Source organism: Podarcis erhardii, assembly GCF_964252035.2.
Source record: "Podarcis erhardii genome assembly, chromosome: 4".
Taxonomy (NCBI): Eukaryota; Metazoa; Chordata; class Lepidosauria; order Squamata; family Lacertidae; genus Podarcis; species Podarcis erhardii.
In genome coordinates, this window is record NC_138508.1 from 92,469,494 (window position 1) to 92,491,139 (window position 21,646).

Sequence of the window (21,646 nt, forward strand, 5' to 3'; positions counted from 1 at the left end):
CCCCCCCCTCCATGTGTGATAACTTTTATGGCTTGAAGCAATCAGAACTGCACATAGTATTTTAAATTCTTGTGCACCAATGATATATACAAAGGCATTCTGATGCTTCATGTTTTATTTTCAGCCCCCTTAAAATAATGGGTGCTGTACAACTCAATCATAAACAGGCAACCTGTGAAGTATGTTCAATTGAATTCAATGGGTGTTACTCCTATGTAAGTAGGATTATGATTGCAGTCTAAGTCATCCTCCGAATATACCCAGTGAAATCAATTGATTTCAATGCAATGTATGAGGAACATTAGCTATCGCCCCTTAGAGATGCATGACTGGTTAGACTTATTGATTGCTGATGTGCACTTAGCTGGTATCTTGGCTATTTCACCATGTGAAAATGAGCTGCATCTCAGCCTCCTCTCATGCTAATGCCTGATCTGTTTTCATGTTATGCGTAGCCAAATTGAACATGCCCCATAAGACCCTGTTTCCACCGCCATGGTTTGGCAACAATTGTGCAATACAACCATCTGCCATCTAAAAGATGCATTGTGGTCGGCTTTGCCACCCACTTGTAGTGACCCATCTGCTGGGCAAAAGCAAAAGGCGTGTTGTAGGAGTAGCAATATTTACAGCATCACAGGAAATGCAGCTGTTCACATACTGAGGTTTGTGTTGTTCACCTAGTGGGCTGGTTTCTCTTGGAGAGTCTAATTTCCAAGTACATCTGTCAAATTGCCTTGCTTTTGGCTTAATATATTTTTCCTCCTTCCTTGGCATATCAGAGAGGTTAAGGGGGCAAAAAGAGAACATGTTAGCAAAGTTTGCTGCCATCGAAATCCATATCTCTGCTTTTGAAATCAAGCTATTCCGTAGAAACAACTGGACAAGAAACAATGCCATTTGTGGAAAACAAAGAGTATAACATTATCCTTTCGTACAAGAGTACAGTGCAATGCAAATGGAATCTGCAATGCTAATTGTGAAAAAATACAGATTCACTTCAGCAGGTAACTGTCTCAAATATACTGCCCTACTTGGTGGAAGGCAGAAATATATGTGGAAATCAAGGGGCAGCATTTATGTATCCCCATAATTTACTTTGGATAGGCATGAAGTAAGGCAGGTTTTATTTCTGAGACATGTAGACAACTCTGATTAGCATTCATCTACCCTTTTTCTCATTCTATCATTGTTTGTTTGTTTGTTAAATATGTGTCTATGCTGACTTTTATTAGTACACCCCCCCCCCCCGGGCTGTAAACATCAGTAATAAAACAATGCAACAACTTTTCATTAAAAACACAATGCAACATTCACAAAATATAAGCAGAGAAGAAAAAAATCAGTTTGAATATCAGTGAATAAATGGCTGTGTTATGCCTCCCCTGTTACCAGAATTCACAACTTGCTGAGATTCCCAGTCTTCAGGGAGAATGCTGTTGAATTCGGATCCTGTTTGTGGGTTTGTTTGTTGATCGTTGTGAGAATATTTGATGAATGCTAGTGAAAGCACCAGATTTTGCCTCAAGCGAAATTCAAAATGAATGTGGGGGTTTCTTCAAATTTCAGTCCCTTAAGAGCACACTAAAAGAAGAGCCCTGCTAGGTCAAGACTTAATGCTTATCCAATTCATTTCTTAATATTTTAATGGTGGCCAGTGCCGACCAGATTCCTATGGGAAGTCTGCAAGCAAGGCATGAGTGCAGGACCACTCTCCTACTCATGGTCTCTAGTAGGGGTGGACTGAGGCATTTTAGCACCTGGGGAGAAGGCAAAGCTGGATGGTGGACTGCATCCCCTCTCACTAACTTGGCAGGAAGAGAGGCATTCTGCCTTAGGTGCTGACTCCTGGGGGCTGAGGCACTTTGCGGCCCCTCAGTTTTTTAAGGGTGGGTGGGTGCCTCCATTGTTGAGGCTAAACACAAAGCTGGGCACAGAACAACTCCAGGACATCATGCAACATCATGCAAGAGACATCAACACATCATGTCACTTTGGGCCCCCTCAATGTACCTCAGAAGGTGCCGCCTCTGCATTCTGCAGACCTATGCTGCCAGTCCCTTCCTGCCTCTACAGGCTGGGGAAGCCAGCAGCAAAGCTGGTGTCAGGAACGAGCCAGCTCCCAGTGAAGGTTTGCAGTCAACTGCAGAAAGCAGCCAGGAACAGAGAGACTTTGATGTTAGTTAGACAGGGGAGAGCCGGCAGCTGCAGACTTCGGCTCTTCCTGACCTTGACAGAGAAGCTGATAAGGCAGTAGCTGAGAGCAGGCTAGAACACAGCCAGAGCTTGTCAGAAGCACAATCAGGCATGGATAAACTCAGAGACAGCCTCTCAGACCCGGAAGAGGTTGGAGCTGATCCAATAAGTCTGAGGAGTCTGCGAATGGGAGGGTTGTTAGACAGGAAGCAAAACAAGAGACGTAAGGGTCGTAAGTTCAATATCTGCTGGAGACGCCAGAAGGAGTCTTCAGAAGGGTCATCTTGAGTAATGATGCCGGAGGCTTTGTTAGAGCCATCTGGAGCTATCTGTTTGTTTTTGCATAGAGCGTGTGAGAGAAAACTGATAGATGAGGTACCTATAGAGGAGCAATGAGACCAAGGATTCTAGCTGATATAACCTCTGAGCCAATTGCTATTATATTTGGGGTCATATATAGACCTGGCAGAGTCTCAGACCCACAGAAACAAGAAGATATCAAAGCAATCTATCAACAATTAATTTACATGCACCTAAAGGAAAATGGGTTCATACAAGCAGGTAATCACCCAGAAGACTCTACCTTCCCACTTGTAATAAGAGTTTAGCCAAAGAAAGCTGTGAGAATAATAAAGGGTCTGCAAGGAGACACATGATAACATGAAGGTATTTCATAAAATTTAGCCAGAAGAAAAGCTTCCGGTGGGGGTGGGGTGGATATGTTGACCATTTTCAAATGTTTTTAAATGCATCGGAAAGGAGACGCCAATACACACAGACAAAAGGGCAATGGATTCCAGGGAAGAGCTAATTTAACATCATGATACTTTCCTTTTTATATGAGTGATTCAGCTGTACAGACAAGGGAGGAATCAGTGTTGAATCAATTTGTACACAGAATCTGGTGGTTCCAACTTGATCAAGCTGTGCCTGTATTGAACTGCCTTTTATTTGAAGCTCCTGCTTGAGTCTGAGCTGCTTTTTCATAGCCAGTCCCCCCAAAAAAGTTACATGCAAATTTATATCATTATAATTATATCATTAAGTTATTACGATGCATCTCATATATGAGAGAGAAACACTCAGAGAGAGAAAATCAGGCCCTGTGATTTTACATTGTTAAAGTAAAGCAGGTTTCATCCGACTTAGTGACAGCCAGTGGGGCTTATATATAATTGCTTCTTTCTGTTGGAAGAGTTGGAAGTGGATTTAATTAATAAATAATAAATTTGGCTTTATATAACTGGCAACGGGAGCTAAAAATGTTCAGGCCTGCTCTGTACGTGAGAATGTGCAATAGAGGTTTTATGAACAGTCAGGACATTTAATAGAAATAAGTGGTTAGCTCGCTGCATTTTCTTCTTCACATTCTCGTCTCTCTCTCCTTTCTCGCCTTGTGCTACACTGTGTTTTCTTATTCACACAATGATTTCTGCAGGTGCCCAAAGAAGCTTTGGATTCACATTTTTCTGTGTGTGTGCAAATTGTGCCATTTCTACAGTTATTCTCCAAATTATTATTCTCCAGTTACTTCTGTATCTGAGCATCACTAATTTCTTCTTTGTTTTCTAGGGCTCCTTCAGCATTAGACAGGTAAATATGGAAGAAATTTTATTTCAAGGGGAAATGCATGCATCTACATTTTCATCATTTTTATGCCTTTAGAAATTGCAACTTTACATCAGTGACTATAATACATGATGAAACATCTCAGATACAAGTCTGTCATTTAGTTACATTCTTTCTGGTGATGAAACAGAGGGGGGGAGGGATGAAAGCCAGCATAGTCAAAATGTGTTGCTAAGCCTTGGACTGCAGTCCTAAAGTCTGTTCATGCAGGTTTTTCCATTGCTGGCAACAGAATAGCAAAACAGAACATTTACTCAAGCAGCATAGTCTGTCTATAACCAACGAGAGGAAAGCCAACAGTTCTGCAGCTGCTTTTTCTTTGCTGGATCATGGCTCTCTACATGAGATAACAATGCTACACAAATACCTGAGGAAAATAGATTTTTGTACCAGCGTATCCTATGGATATTTTTCCTTGGTTGTCTTTCGTGCAGGGGAGAAAAACTGTTGCGCAGAATAGGGCCGAAGTGTAGGCACTTATTTGTTGTTGTTGTTTAGTCGTTTAGTCGTGTTCGACTCTTCGTGACCCCATGGACCAGAGCACGCCAGGCACTCCTGTCTTCCACTGCCTCCCGCAGTTTGGTCAAACTCATGCTAGTAGCTTCGAGAACACTGTCCAACCATCTTGTCCTCTGTCGTCCCCTTCTCCTTGTGCCCTCCATCTTTCCCAGCATCAGGGTCTTTTCCAGGGAGTCTTCTCTTCTCATGAGCCTCAGCTTCACGATCTGTCCTTCCAGTGAGCACTCAGGGCTGATTTCCTTCAGAATGGATAGGTTTGATCTTCTTGCAGTCCATGGGACTCTCAAGAGTCTCCTCCAGCACCATAATTCAAAAGCATCAATTCTTCGGTGATCAGCCTTCTTTATGGTCCAGCTTTCACTTACACACATTAAAAACACACACAGACGAAAAGAGAGTGAGAGAGAGTGAGTTTGCTGTGTTTCTATCCAGTTCTCTTTCACGGAACACAAGGCAACCGGAGATACCAAACTGGACAGAATATTCGTCAGAGCTTAAAATGAACACTGAAACATAAACAGGTTTAAGGCACACATGTGGATCCAAAGGGTGCGGAAGTGAAACGATTCTCTATGGTGGGCTGTAACACCCCATGTGGCATATGATTTCCCATCAATCCTAGATATGCTATGAAGCAGAGATTAAGAAATTAGCCACTTTAGGTTAGAAGAGCAAAATAAAGGATATAATTTAGATCTGTAAACATTGCCATGGTAGTAACGTTTCAGCAGATGCTGTCAAGTAGTTTTTTTGGTTAATGACCCACGAGAAAGTAAACATCAGGTGTTCAGCTAGGTCAGGTGATGTTACAGGAGTAATCCTGTCGAACTGTAGAGGAACAGAAAAACACTGATGGCCTGATAAAACACAGGACTTGGCTATACAGCTGCAAATAAAACGATTTAAGTGTGTTTTAAGTGCAACATACAATGTGACTCTACATGGCGATGGCAAGCCTTATGGAAAATTAAAAGTATTTTTTAAATCGCTTTTTTTTAAAAAAGATTTTCACAACTTTTTTTATATGTGTGTAGATTCCACCTCAGTCTTTCCTTTTATCACTAATGAACATGCTTTCACATTTTGCTGCATCTCAATTTATCCCATATTTTTCACATTCCGAATTTCATTTGTGCACTTTGTTTCTTTTATAAAACTTACATTACACCCTTTGTCAGATGAGTCACAACAATAAAATGCATCACAAGTGCATCAGGTAGTGGCGCCTGCCCTGTGGAACGCCCTCCCAGCAGATGTCAAAGCAATAAACAACTATTTTACTTTTTATTTTCCCACCACCCTTCTGAGTAATACCCCTCCCCACCTTCTCACTATATAGAAAGGTCCGGTGACTTCTGTTTCAGTGTATCTGAAGAAGTGTGCATGCACACGAAAGCTCATACCTAGAACTAACTCAGTTGGTCTTTAAGGTGCTACTGGAAGGAATTTTTTTATTTTGTTTTGACCATGGCAGACCAACACGGCTACCTATCTGTAACTGGAACTATTTTACTTTTAAAAGACAACTGAAGACAGCCCTCTTTAGGGAAGTTTTTAATGTCTGATGCTGTACTGTTTTTAATATTCAGTTGGAAGCCGCCCAGAGTGGCTGGAAAAACCCAGCCAGATGGGCGGGGTATAAATAAATTATTATTATTATTATTATTATTATTATTATTATTATTATTATTATCACAACAACAGCAACACAGCAGCAGCAACGACAACCCAGTTTATGAACTGGAACCAAATGCATTAGGAATTTTAAAAGCTCTGTCTAGAGAGAGGGTCCAAAACTAACTTGTGACAGATTGGTGTAACAACAAGACATCTCCCCACAAGCAGGGGACAGATCAATTTATTTTTCATCTGAATTTGGGCCCCATCCTCAACCCCCACTTCCCTATAAAACAAGACTTGCTAAGTCAAGTCAGCAGTAGCCAAAGTGGTCCTATCCCATGGATAGGAAATTATGGAGGTCCCTCCCTTCTCCAGCTGGTTGGTCAAAAGGTGTGAGTAGTTCTTGTGACACTCTAGTAGTCCTTGGGAAAACTATGCTTTCTGATGGTCTACCTAGAGAAATGACCTCCCACATTCTCTTTCTCTTTGCCCCTACTAGTGCTAGTTGCCTGACAAGTGCCATGTAAAGAAAAGAGTGAGAATGTCTCAACTAGGGCCAGGGCCTTTTCAGTAGTGACCCTGACTGAGGAAGCACAGGCGAAGTGTGCAAACGTTCCCACTCATGATTCATGTGCTCATTTGTGGCACAGGATAATGTCACATGACTGTTGGGAAGGTATCCAGAAGTTGCCCCAGTGCACTGTAGGTTGCAGGATAAAAGCATGTGACCGATCCCTAGATTGTAGGGCATGCAGAAGGGCAAAGGTAAAAGGGTGCAGTTATCCCAGATTGGAGAGGGTAACCACAGAGCCTTTTGAGCTTGTGCACACAGACCTTTTTGGGCCCATGCCAGAGAGTCTGGGCGGGGCCAGATTTGCACTGACGCTGACAGATGATTTTACCCAGAATGGGTGGGTTTTTTCACTGAAACAGAAAAGCGAGGCAGCGCAACTGATCAAAGATTGGGTTGCGGTAGTGGAACTACAGTTTTCCACCAAGGTGCAGGGGTTTCAGAGTGACCGAGGCGCACAGTTCACTGGGTCTGCTCTGCAGAGTTTCTTCCGCCAGAAGGGAATACGTCACTGGTTGACGGTTGCTACCTCTCCTCAGGAGATTGGTGTGGCGGAGCGCAGGAGCAAGGCACTAGCTGAAGCAGCTGGCGCTTTACTGTTTGACTCTGGTTTGCCTCAGAGTTTTGGGGGGGAGGCGGTGAAGACAGCCAATTTCACGATGAACAGGTCCTACAATTCAGTGGTAAGTGACACCCCGTATTTCTTGCTCCACGGAAAGAAGCCGCAGGTGCATTTCTTCCGTGTCTTTGGTTGTGAAGCGTGGGTGCTTGTGCCAAAGGGTCAATGAAAGAAAGATGACCCGAGGTCCCGGATAATGATCTTTTGTGGGTACGAGCCTAGGACAAAGGGGTGGAGGTTTGCATATCCAGATGGTGATCAGTCCAGGATTCTAGTCAGCAGAAATGCTGAGTTCTGTGAGCAGAATGGTTGGTCAAGGATCCATGCGAATCCTGACGTTCTCTCAGAATGTCTGCTTGATTCTGAGGAGGAGGGAGAGGCAGAAGCTGAACCTGTTGATGAGGACCAGGTCGCTGACCAGGGTCAAGAACAGGATTGGGCATCTCCACAGGTTGTTAAAAGAGAGCCCAAGAGTGAGCCTTCGTCTCCCGTTAGCAAAGTTCAGAAGGCCCGAAGATGCAGTAAGTCAGGGGGGAGCCTTCTGGTACCAGTGAAACACTTGCTGGCTCCAGTGGGTCAGAGGGAGCACCTGAGACAGTGCTCAGACGTTCCGCACGCTCCACGAAGGGGGTACCACCTGAGATGTTTCAGGTCACCAGCATGAGGGTTGGTTTCACACAGTGCGAACCTGAAAGTTTTGAGGAGGTTCAACAGTTGCCTGAAACAAAAGCCAGGAAGGGGCAAGAGGCAATGGGAAAGGAGTTGAACTAAAGAGGTCTGTAGATGTGTGCTCACAGTTCCCCTCAGGATGCGAGACGAGAGGGTGTGTGAGGAGAATCAGAACTTACAGGGTTAAACAGTTCTGAGTGACGTCTCACATTCTGAGGCGTGGCTATGTTCACATAGGGGAGTGTTTCTCTGTGTGTCTTTTTTCTTTCGCTTTGACGGGAAAGCGGAGGGATGGCAGCAAATTCTCCGGGCTGATTTATGTTGTTATGCTACTCATTAAAGGCTATTGGAGATAAGAGAAAAGCCTGCTTTGCAGTCTGAATTATTACCCACACAAAGCAACAGCTTTCCCCGCTGTGTAAACTCTGCTAAGAGAGCTAAGGAAGGTGGAAGAGGTTTTTACCGGCACGGACAGCAGCAGTGACGCAGCTAAGAAGAATGCCGGACGCCATTTTGGCCCCACAACGACTTGGTGGAACACTCTGTAACAAGAGACTAGGGCCCTGTGGGACTTGACATCTTTCCAAAGAGCCTGCAAGACAGAGCTGTTCCACCTGGCCTTTGGTTTGGACTCAGTCTGACCTTCATGTTTCCCTCCCCTTATGGTTTTGATCTATGGGCTACTTTTAAAATGAGGCTGCATTTTAAACTGCATTTTAAACTGTATCCCCCCCCCCATTATGTTTTTACTGTAATTTACCGGTGTTAGTCACCCTGAGCCCGGCTCTGGCCGGGGAGGGTGGGGTATAAATAATAATAATAATAATAATAATTATTATTATTATTATTATTATTATTATTATTATTATTATTATTATTATCAGTGCCCAGCAGGTGAAGTGGAGGGAAGCTCTCAGGGTGTTGTGACTAAATCAGAAATTATTCTTTCACTTGGCTTTTAAACCAAGGCAGAAAAAAAAAATCAGGACTCCTAATGTTCACCTCCAGGAAGAGGAGGCTTATTATAATCCCCACAAACTTCTAATTTGGCCCACATCCAGCAAGCAAAACTGGCATATCCTATTCTTCAACCCTGCCTGATCAGAAAGGGAAAAAGTGAGGTGCCAAGAGGAAAATTTGGTCTGGCCTGCAGTTGCAAGGAGGATGCCTGCATATCTGTCTGAGAGCTGATAGAGAAATAACATATCGGTTTGAGCATAATATTGAAATGCACTTCAAATTTTACTTGATAAAAAAATTGTCTTCTCTAGTGTGTCTAGTTTAGGGAACAGTAGTATATAGTTCCGTTATAATCTTTGTTCCATGAAAACTGAATATGGAGTTTACATATTCCAGTCATACGCTTTGTATACATAATATTAGTTCTTCAGTTATGTTTTAAGAAAACAGATTCCTGCCCACTGGAAACAAACAAACAAAAACCCCTTTTACTGTTACAATTACGTGTATTTTATGTACTCTTTTATGTGAGGTAATGAAAGATCTTACCTTATGTTATGTATCTATTATTAACCTGCTACGCTTTGTCCGTGTTCTTTTTATTAGGAATGATGTTGATTTGTTCCACTGCAAAAGTAAATGTTGGCATCTCCTTGACATACCTGTCTTCTTTTTTCATGTCAATTTCACTCTTCATTTCATATTAGCTGGTTATGTTTCTATAATTGCATTTCCATTTTTCTCTCACGAAAAAGCCACCAGTTCTATAGAAACTAAAGCAAGAATTCCTATGCTTAAAATAGGCTTGATTTTAATTTGTATTGTTGAAGCAGTCTGGAAGAACCTGGATTTTTAAAATATCCATCACAGTGTTTTATTAATAGAAACACCCTCACTTTGAACTGGGACACGTGTGGCATCGTGGGTTAAACCACAGAGCCTAGGACTTGCCGATCTGAAGGTTGGCAGTTCGAATCCCTGTGACAGGGTGAGCTCCTGTTGCTCGGTCCCTGCTCCTGCCAACCTAGCAGTTCGAAAGCATGTCAAAGTGCAAGTAGATAAATAGGTACCACTCTGGTGGGAAGGTAAATTGTGTTTCCGTGTGCTGCTCTGGTTCGCCAGAAGTGGCTTAGTCATGCTGGCCACATGACCCAGAAGCTGTACGTCGGCTCCCTCGGCCAATAAAGCGAGATGAGTGCCGCAACCCCAGAGTCGCCCACGACAGGACCTAATGGTCAGGGGTCCCTTTACCTTTACCACTCTGAATTGGCTTCATTTCCTCTCAGGGATGTTTCCATTTACCCAGTCCTGAGTGCCTTCGTGACAAGCAGGGGGTTCTCATGAACTCTTGCTTGGAAAGAAAGCACAGAGGCCACTGTTGCCACATTAATTTGACAGGCATCAGAAAGTGTATGGAAGCTGAGCTTCTCAGTGCAAGGTGGAGTTCCAATGTCCATTGAGCATTAGGGTGGTTCATAAAAAAAAACCTTTTTTTTTAATGCCTGCTCCAAAGGTCTTATCTTACCACACTAGGGATTATATAGCTATATCTGAAATTTCATGCATATCAGTTAATATCTTGACCCTCCTCCATGAAAACAGCTGTTTACTTGGCCGTTTTCCTATGTCGTGAAGGCTGAAATTTCAATTCAGTGGAGCAGGGTCAATATATTAACTGATAGGCATGAAATTTCAGATATAGCTATATAATCCCTAGTGTAGTAAGATAAGACCTTTGGAGAAGGCATTTTCAACAAAAAGTTTTTTATGAACTGCCCTACTGAGCATGCAGCCATTGGGGGAGCATGGCAGAGGCACATGCTGGTGGATGGGGAATAATGGGGGGGGCAAATGGGGCTAGACCATTTGTCCAAACACTCTTTCAGGGTGCGGAGGGGCTTGTGTTGAGCCCCATAATTGTTATTTGGCATCACTATTATTTGGCAAACCAATTGTAAAGCTTCAGGGAATCAGCTCCCTCCCCCCATGGCAATAGGTAAGCAGAGCAAAGGAAAAGGAGTCTTCTTACCTGTTAGAAACTTTAATAATCTCAGCAAGAGAACAAAGAACCCAAATCCTAGAAATGGCGATGCTCCCAATTAAGGATTACTCCCGTTTACGTCCCTATAAATTCATGTCACTCTTGTAATCTGAGCTCGTACCCTCTGTGCTTTGAGTGCTTTGTCTTCTGCCACCTTCTCAGCTCTTCTTGACCTTGGGTTGAGCGGAGAAATGCTTTCCAGAGACAGTGAATCTGTTAACACACTCTCACTTCCAGTGTTTCTTCTGCTAGCTGTTCCCCATCCAGTATTTCCCAGCTTCTGCCTTCTGAACTATGTCCCTCTGCAAACCACTGTTCCAAATCTATACTGTCCTTCTGCTCCTGGGAAAATTCAGAATCCAAATCAGGAGCATGAAGGGGGGAGGCTCCCACCATTCCTCCTCAGTGCAGCACTCCTCAGCGCGGTCCCTGACACAGTGGTAAAAAAGGGCACTGACACTACACCTGACTAGCACTGAGCAGCAATGTAGTGTACAAAAGCAGTTTGCTTTGGGGGATCTTTTGGGATGTATTTCAGGTGTCCCCAAAGGCCTGTTTTTCATGCCTAAAGCCTACTTGTGCCTTAAAATCTTCTGAGCAGGGCCTTCTCTTTGTCCCATTATCAGGGGAGATATATATTGCAGCAAGATAGGGTTCTTTTCCCGTGCTTGCAGTCATGGGATTGTTTTTAGCACATGACGGTGTATGTTTTCATTCCACATTGTGGGAAGTGATGGAGACAGGATGTTTGTATTACTGTATTTCCATGATGTAGGACTCTTTGTCCTTTGTCCTTTCTCTTTGCTGTTTCATGCTGATGGGGAAGGAGCTGAATTAGAATGCTCCGAGTGTAAATAAAGTAGTTTAGCCAAAATGCTGCGCTGCTGAGTCTGTACGCTGACTGCACACACTCTGCTGATCCTAAAGTGTGCTGATGCCTCTTGGTATCAGTCGCTGTGGTGTTCGGGCTGGAGAAAGATTTTGAAGCTCCCGGACGAATGACCAGGAGGGAGAGAGCATGCCAGTCATGCATGTGTCTCTGCCAGGTTCCTACTCATGTGTGGGACCTTCTGACAATAAGTACCCATCTCAAAATGAGGAAGGACAGAGCCTCTGTTTGGAAAACCCATCTTTGATAGACTGAACCAAAAGCTTTAGGCATGAAAAACAGGCCTTTGGGGACACCTGAAATGCATCCCAAAAGTTCTCCCAAAGCAAACTGCTTTTGGCTATTTTGGGATTCTGTGATGTTGGTCCTGAAGGATCTGCACTGATTGCCTAAAATCGGGGAGACTATAAATCCCTAGGGTCAGGGGGCAGGGGAGCGAGAATGAAGCAGAGAGTGCAGGAGGAGAATCTTGCCTGCATCATCTCCTCTGCTCCTGCACCCAACCAGATATTTAATACCATCACCCCTTTTGACAGCTCTGGGTCCTTCTGGGTGGACTGAAGCTGATCTGTGTCAATATGTGACTGCTTCAACCTGTTCTGGACTAATCCTGGATTGGCCTGATTCACTTCAGGATCTGGGATTTGTCCAGACAGGATGCACAGCCCTAGTTTTATTGATAAAGCCCTAAGTACCTTCAGACTCCCCAAATTGGAGGAATGTTACTCTTTCCCAACCTACCTGTGCCTTAAAATCTTTCGAACAGGACCTTCTCTTTGTCTCATTGTTAGGGGAGATACATATTGCAGCAAGTTGAGCAATGGCCTCCTCTGTGGTGGCACCTGGTTTATGGAATGCCCCCCTCTCTGAAGTATGGTTAGTGCTGGCTCTTTTTACCTTTCTTCACCATCTGAAAACATATCTCTTCACATAGTTCTTTTCTTGAGTTTGAAGGTGATATGTCCAATGGTTAAATGATGGGATCACCATCAGTAGTTTTAAGACAGTGTAGATGTTCAATTTGAAGTTGCTGATTATTTGATTGTGAGTCTATTGCTTTATCTCCCCCTTTTAACGGGGCTGCCTGTAACATCCAGATAGAAATACTTGTACCAAAAATATTATTTAATAAAAACTTTCTGATTAATTATTGCACCCTTTTAGCCAACAACAAGGATTTCGATCCGATCAATCAACTAAACATCACAAGAAATACTTCCTTGCAACTAGAGATTTTTCAGGGTAGAGTCACAAGACTAGGAGCAAATGCATGCATCGTCAGAATGATACATTTTGATTTTGAAGGAGAAAGAGCAAGACACTCATGTGTCATCTTGACAGCAGCCAGCAACACTGGCATCAACAATAAACATCTGCTACTTTTCACTTCCAGGGGTCTTTGCATTATTTTCCAAAGTTACTTCTTTTTTCTTTTCTTTTTTTTACTGTTAGGCAAACTGTTTCCTGGAATATTTACCCAGAACATATTTCATATGTACAAGCTTTAGTAAGTGGAGCTGAAGCAAACAGATGTGCTAACCCCAATGTGCACTTTTTATAGTGGATCCCCAGTGGGGCTGACATTTTAAATGGAGACCAAATTCTCATTAACTTTCGGCAAGCTATTGACTTTCAGCATACATAGGCAGTCACTGCTTGTTGAGAAATGTTATTAGAAAGTGAGGGTAATCAACAAATAGAAGGCTTTGCCGTCCTTCTGTTGAACATTTCTCAGCCTAAACTAATCAGAGCAAGGTGCAAGCATGATGAAAGCTTTTGAAGACATCTTTAGTAGAGAAATTTCCACACCAACCAAAAGAGAACATTCTTACCCTTGTCAAAGAAAGCACATGTAGGTGGAAAGAGGCAAGCAAAAGTTTAGTAAATCCTCCTAGACAGCTTTGGAAAAAGAAACCACACAAATTCTACTTTCTGCTGCAGGGCTGCAGAACTTTTTAAACTTGTAAGCTGATTGGCTACTCCAAGCATGCGATTTCTCTTCATTTGCTTGTTTGCCTCATTGGGTCTTCTTTCTGTATTTATCATCCGGGGTCAATAGTGTTTGAGTAAAGGAGCTTTTAATTGATTTGTCATGCTGTGGTTATTTTGTTTATTTGTTTGTTTTGAACATTTCTATACTGCCCAATTAACCATGTTCCCTGAGCCATTTACAATCCTTTTAAAAGTAAAAAATCAATAAAATACAAATATAGCGAAACCAAAACCAATCTATTGCTTACAGAAACTGCATATAAACATCAAATCAGAGCAAAACCATTGCGAAGTGACGCAAGTTAGATGAAAGCAAAGTGGTAGTGGCAAAACTGGTCAGGGATCTGAAATGCACCAAACCTCAATTATCTAAATGCCTGGAAGCATCAAATAAGACCTAATATGGATCACAAGGCAAGACTCTCTGGTGAGGATATTCCACAACTGGGGTACCATTTCTGAAAAGTCCTTCTCCTTAATAACCAGCTGACTGATCTCATTAGGCAGGAGAACCTGGAGAAAGGCCCCTGCTTAAGTTCTGGCCAGGTATATCTTCTTACATGGGTATGTTTATCATGTTGTTTTATTGTTCATCAATTTGGCGCTTGCCTTAATGAAACTCTTTTAGTTCTTCTGGAAATTATTAGTGGTTTTGCTTATGCAGGAACTTCCATATTTGCCTTGTGCTGGGCAGGTTTCAGTAGCAGCTATAACTTTAGCAGCCAGTGATGCCAGGCGTTTTTGAGCAAGGATAACTTGGATTTAACACCCATCAAATTAAATTTAGAATGGCAAAATGAGAGATTTGAAGGTTATTTACCTCCCATTATGTGGTAATCCCATTAAAACCATAAGCTTAACTGGGTCAGAGAAGGAAATAAACCCTTCTGGAGCACAAACAACTCATGTGCTAAAGGAATCTGTTCCTGTTGTGGCTCTGGCTCTATTCTGTCACAAGGCAGACTGCTGTCAGTCTTGTACAGGAGTGCACAGACTTTAGAGTGGCCAGACCTACTTTGCTTTTTATTGGAAGCCCACAATCAACTAACCAGAGCCTGGTGCAAAAGAATTAAAGTTTGGGGAAAAGACCATGGTGCCTCCAAGCACACGGCCTCGGCCCAGGATACCTGAAGGAGCGTCTCCACCCCCATCGTTCTGCCCGGATGCTGAGGTCCAGCGCCGAGGGCCTTCTGGCGGTTCCCTCATTGCGAGAAGCAAAGCTACAGGGAACCAGGCAGAGGGCCTTCTCGGTAGTGGCGCCTGCCCTGTGGAACGCCTTCCCATCAGATGTCAAAGCGATAAATAACTACCTGACATTCAGAAGACATCTTAAGGCAGCCCTGTTCAGGGAAGTTTTTAATCTGTGATATTTTAGTGTATTTTTGGTTTTTATGGAAGCCGCCCAGAGTGGCTGGGGAAACCCAGCCAGATGGGCGGGGTACAAATAATAAATTATTATTATTATTATTATTATTATTATTATTATTATTATGGTACGAATCTGTTTTAGGTACCAGAACTGAATTGAGGTCACAGTCCTTTTGCTCCAAAATGAAACTGGATAAATTTAAAATGCCAGTTTTCCAAACAAGGAGAACATGCATACCTTTCTATGCAACTGAAATATACTCGGAGTCGAGTGTGGATTTCATGCTCTTTATTCAGCACATAGTAGTGAGGAATGAAAGTTTTCCCAAAATATCTGCTCTATATACATTATTTACACAATGGGCCGCACGTGATTGGCTAATTCCGGGATTGTCCTGTAGGCCAATCAGGTTGCGGATTCACTTCCACCTGGAGCTGGATTTGGTGGCTCCTGCGGACCAATCATACTGCTGCATTGTTCTAGGACCAATCAGACTGCTACATTTTGGATCCTATTGTTCTAGGACCAATCACACTGCTGCATTTTGGATCCTATTCAACTCAGTACGTAGCAGCAACCTACTAGGAATACAAGGACTTCTGCATTCATTGATCCTTTGCCCAGTTACTCATGCATGAGTCCATTGAAATCCATGGGATGTATTGACACATAATGCATGACAGATTCATGCCCTTATAGCACTAAGAGGATGAAATAAGCAGTTCATAAGAAAGACTGCTTATGGCCAGCTACCTCGAAGGAATAGGTGTCTGATGTTATGAAGTACTAGAAGTGAAGAGCTGTTAGCATCATTTGTATTACCCTATAGCTAGTGTCTACACAATATGGCAGGGGAGGCAAAAGAGATGAAAATAGAACAGAGAGATTGAAATTATAACCAATATTTTGATGGATGAGCTAGTGACCTTTGCGAGATGAAAGCAAAAGAACACATCTTCTGAGCAACTCTATTTGTACAATTATTTTATGTCATATTTTGAAAGATCAGGATGTTAGGCCAAGGCAAGAATCTTTCAGCTGAATAATTATTAGAATAGTTTGCCATAGCACACAAATGCATGAACACACACATAACTGTAACTAGTAAGACAATAATATTCACGTACACGTCTCGGATACAGCTAAATAGAAATGGTTCTTGAAAAACTCAAAAGAACAATCTTTATGGATAGGATAAGCATGGATAGAGCCAGAAACAGGAGACAAAAGAAATGGCAAACCAGATACTGAATGGGGCAAGCCGTAATTTACTTGAACCTCCCAAAACAGAAGCTTCACTGTGTTTGTACACTAATTTATAACATTTATTTACCCAGCCTTTCACCATAAAGTCCCAGGGCAGGTTATAGCAATAAAGTATACAATTATAAAAAGAAATAAAACCACTGCAATTATAAAGCACATGGAACTGTCCCAAATAGAGCAGGACAGTATAAATAGTAAATTATAATAATCTGCACACATAATTTCTGATTGCAAATGTATTTACTCATAAGGTAGATAAACTGATTTCAATTAGATGTACATCTATATGGATATGTTTAGGATCAGTGCCTTATTTTTTTTAAAAAAAAAATGGATTTAGTTGTGATATCTAATTGCTGCTCAAGATGGAAGATTTAAAATAAATGACTAAAGAACAGGAACAGGGACAAGAACCCTTCCAGATCTATCTTGTAAAAGTGGTTGTGGTGGTTTTTGGTTTTTTTTTTTAATAGCCATCCGATAGACAAAACAGGGAGCTTTCCCCAAATATATATTTTACCCCCAGATAGAGATACAGAAGGAGAACGTGTCACATGCTCCAAGTTGTTGTGCAGCACAGGAGTAATGTTATAATAAACATGCTGTCAGGGGTTCAAGGAGAGAGGCGCAGATGAGGAAGGAGACATAGAGTGAGGGGGAAGGATTCCAGGGTGACGAGGAAGAGGATGACAATGACCCAAGATTGTCCTTGAGTCCGTCCAGTGAATCGGAGGACTCCCAAAAGGGAGCCCCCCTGGGCAAGCCAAGGGGAGCTAGAGGGGGAAGCAGTCAGGAGCAGGGGAACGAAGGGGGAACCCCCAGGGGGAGTTGGAGATCGGGACCGGCTTCTCCGCCGGAACGGAGTGAAGGGGGTGGAGTGACCAGTGTGTCAGAAGGAGCAGAACAGGAAGCAGAGAGGGGAAGGAGATCGGGGCAAGACGTCCTGCCAGAAGGGGTGGAGAGTAGTACCGAGAGCAGTGTAACGGTCGGAGGGAAGGTCAGAAGCAACGTACGCACGCCAAGTTCAAAATTGGAGGCGCGCGGAAGTGAAGAGAGTCCTGGGGAGGAGCCTGGTCCCAAAGCGCGAAGGAGGGGGGAGGAGGCGGCAGAGGATTCAGCCTCTGGAGAGTCCCGAAGGGAGAGAACACAGGGGGGCAGAAAGACCCTGCGGAAAAGGAAAGAGAGGAAGAGGTGGACCAGTACAAGCCTCTTAAACTGGTGTAGAGGCGGGACTGACTCAGAGGGGACTTCAGCGGTCTAAGCGTAACAGACGTAGAGTCACGGAGCTCGGATGTAAAGCTAAGAATGTTCTTCAATAAAAGCTTTTGTACATAAGCCGGACTGGACTTTGGTCTCTTGTGAGCTGGGACCACGGGTGGCTCTGACACATGCCAACTTTAGATACCCTATTGCAACTGCCTTGCAATGCAGTTATTGCACAAAAGGTGGCTCTGAGGTGGCTCAGCCAACTGAGGTGCTGTGGCTGGAGCAGTATTGCTCACCTGGCATCCCAGTGCTGAGTCTGTTGTGGTGCAGGTGCATTCAGTTGGCTTTGCTGTGCACCCAGACTGCACCTAGCTCCTCATCACCTCTCTCACCTGCCTCTGACTCCTGGCAGCAATGATCAGCATCGGGAAGCCGGCTGAGCAACATCACCCTGTGCTTGCTACAGGGTGACGACTCCCCCACACAGATCATGTGCTTGCCACTGGTTCAAATCCCCCTGTGCTCTGTCAGCATATCTGAAGTGATCTCTATCTTCCATTGAATCTTGTAGCCCTTTGGCCAGTAGTATATATCCCATATATGGGACGCGGGTGGCACGGTGGTCTAAACCACAGAGCCTAGGGCTTGCCGATCAGAAGGTCGGCGGTTTGAATCCCCGCAACGGGGTGAGCTCCTGTTGCTCGGTCTGTCTCCTGCCACCCTAGCAGTTTGAAAGCATGTGCAAGTAGATAAATAGGTACCGCTCTGGCAGGAAGGTAAACGGCGTTTCCGTGCACTGCTCTGGTTCGCCAGAAGTGGCTTAGTCATGCTGGCCACATGACCCGGAAGCTCTACACCGGCTCCCTCGGCCAGTAAGGCAAGATGAGTGCCACAACCCCAGAGTCGTCTGCGACTGGGCCTAACAGTCAGGGGTCCCTTTGCCTTTACCTTATATATTCTATATACCCTCTGGGTGGTGGCTTTTTGCAACTGCCCCCAGATCATTTTTATGGTTTCTAGAACTTAAAAAAGAAGAAATGATTGGGTGTGGGTGTGCGTGTGCGTGTGGGTTTGTGGGGGATAGTAATATGAAGTATGGCTTGATTTTTAGGTTCAGAGTGGGTGCTTCAATCACAAAATTCCAAAATTCTACCTAAAAATAAGCACATTCTTATCCTTCTTGTGTTTGTCTTTTGCTGGTACATGTCACTGATCTTTACTGTTCCATGCTTCTTTTTAAAATGGCTGTCCTGGCAGCTGGGAAGGAGGTGAGGGTCAGTGGTCAGCATCCTAGAAGCCTCTTCCTAAGCCCTTTTCAAAGACATGAGGAAACTTGTGAAAGAGGAGTGGAGGAACAAATGCACCAGCATTACTTTCCCACCATCATTCTATTAATCTTCCCCAAGGGCAGAGGATCCCTTTGAGTATAGGAAGTTTCACCCTTCAGATGGTCACTCTCCCAACTTATGGGAGGGAGGGCAATGGGATTTGGAGGTGAAGCTGGTACATGACTTCCCCTCGCACGTTCTTCTTCTTCCTCTTCTTCTTTGGTGATCACTCATAGCCGAGTAAGACTGGCATCCATGAACACAGTTTTAACAGTGATTCCGTTAAGTGACTGTGGAGCAGTGGCGTAGCGTGGGTTGTCAGCACCCGGGGCAAGGCAAGCAATTTGCGCCCCCTAACCCGTGGATTTTAGTAGGGGCAGAGAGCTGCAAGTGCGAGCGCCCCCCCAGATGTTGCGCGTGGTGCGGCCGGCCCCCCCTGCACCCCCACGCTACGCCACTGCTGTGGAGGCCAATTCTGGATCCACACATCCTTCCACAGTGGGGACATAGGTTTCTGGGTGGGAGTTGATCACGGTGAGGGTTTTCCAAGTGTGCCTTCCTCTTAGAATGTTTCTCCCTTTCGTCCTGAGTTCAAGTTTCTTCAAAGCGCATGACACCTCTGGTAAAGGTTGTTCTCCAATTGGAGCGCTCGCAGGCCAGTGTTTCCCAGTTGTCGGTGTTTATACTACATTTTTTAAGATTACATTGAGAGAGTCTTTGAACCTTTTTTGTTGACCACCAGCATTATGCTTTCCATTTTTAAGTTCGGAGTAGAGTAGTTGCTTTGGAAGACGATAATCAGTCATCCACACAATATGACCAGTCCAATGAAGCTGATGTTGAAGAATCATTGCTTCAACACTGGTGATCTTTGCTTCTTCCAGTACACTGGCATTAGTTCACCTGTCTTCCCACGTATGGTTATGGTGAACATAGGAGCCAACTTCTAGAGGCTGAGGTCCCTTCAGCTCCCCCTATAATATTTGAGGGGACCGAGGGCCCCAAACTTTGATGGGCATTGTCTTCCAAAAGGTGTTTGAGTGCCGCATCTTGTGATTGATTATGTGGGGCAGAGCTTACCTGGTCCTCCCCCCTTCCCCCCAATATTTTATTCAAGGTGTCACCCCTGATGGTGAGAATCAGAAAAGTGACTGTGAAACCTAGGAAGGGAAGGGGCCCTTCTCAAAAGCTGCATAACAAATCCTCATTTCTTTTCTGTAATAACATATCATAGAAAATATATCTCAAGTTCTCTTCGTTGCTTTTATTCTCTTCATACTTGATCAAGCAATTGTGTGGGTTTCTTTTAAAAAATCATTTGTATACTGCCATTGAGTAACATTTGAATGACTTTTGATTCCTAGTCAGACTTATCCTTACATCTCATCTAAGTGCATCTTGCGTCTTTTTTCATTCTGTTGTCATAGTTTCACACTCAAGCAGAAGCAAAGAAACTTGCTGTCCTGGGTTCAGCTACATTTCTATTCATTTTCTTGGTTTTATGATGCATATTATATTTTCTTAAAATTATCCTTCTATCCAGAGAGAAATAGTGCTGGTTCAATGGAACTTTTAAGATTTCTAATATAAAATCTATAAAGGCTCCGCACCAGATTTGCAAGTTCATTGTCTCTTTTAGTTCTCTTCTGCTTCACCATCTCAGTATCACCTGCAATTCAAAGCCCACAACTATACATTAAACTGCATCAAGCTAACATAAAGAGAAATGCTTTTCACACAATACAGGGTGATATAGCTGCATGCCTCTCATTACCAGTAATGGAAGTTACATAACGTCTTTTGATACGGTGCTGAACATGTATCCCTGAGGGTCTAAAATCAAGTCAACTTGGAGAAACTCGCTGGGAAATTTGACATTAAAATGGTAAGTTTCTCATCAACATGTGTCATTTTGGTGAGACGCTGAGAAAAAAAATCATAAGAAACATTGGCAAACTGCTTTTAGTCTCTCTTTATCTCTCATACAGAGAATCTGTTCCCTAATGATTTTTTTTCTTCCTACAAAGTTATAGAATTGAAAATGCTTAGAAGCCTCCTCACAACCATGAAGCCTTATAATACAGGTTTCCTAATTTTAGGGAGGATTGTGTGTTCAGCAGAATACACTTATTTTTATTTTTAACCAACTGTAGACCACCTTTTGAAATGAAAAGAAATATACACCAAAATAAAAAATATAGTATAATATTGGAAGAGCCAAAACAACCATTTCATTTCAGAACACTACTAACAACAGCACTATTTATTTTATTTTTTAAAAAGTAGGGGGAGTGGATTTGGCCTAATTGCACACAGAATTGAATTGCACAATTGTGGGTCCACCATCAAGAAGGAATTGCTCTATGTGCTTGTGAGCCTGTCTATCTTAGCATGTGGGCATTTAAGCAAGGCTTCTGAAGCAAATTGTAGCACACAAGTGGGCTGTAGGGCTGGGTGATACATCAATATATTGTCCAAAACCGGTTTGAAGTCCATATTGTTATATTGGTTTCATAATTTTAGACCTGGCAACATATCACAAATCATTACATGTCTTAGGGCTGGGCGATATATCGTTATACCGATATAACTGGTTGCAAGCCCATATCTTGATATCAGTTTCATAATTTTTGACCTGGCAATATATTGCAAATCATGCTGTGTGTGTGTGCTTTGCAAAAATCACAATGCAGGAAAAAATGTGAAGCCAGCCAGTGCCTCTACATAGATCCATCCTTATTACAGACATTGTGATATATCAGTATATCACGA

At 43.2% G+C, this 21,646-nt stretch overlaps 1 long non-coding RNA gene across 2 annotated transcripts; it reads left to right on the plus strand.

Moving 5' to 3' along the window:
• Window positions 1–788: 788 nt before the first annotated feature.
• LOC309339935 lies at window positions 789–13,799 on the plus strand. Of its 2 annotated transcripts, XR_014155674.1 has the most exons (4): window positions 789–1,013; window positions 2,668–2,757; window positions 3,862–3,916; window positions 12,889–13,799. It is a non-coding gene; the product is annotated as an uncharacterized lncRNA (long non-coding RNA). The 2 variants fall into 2 exon arrangements; XR_014155675.1 differs by lacking the exon at window positions 3,862–3,916 and having other exon boundaries at window positions 12,878–13,799.
• The last annotated feature ends 7,847 nt before the right edge of the window (window positions 13,800–21,646 follow it).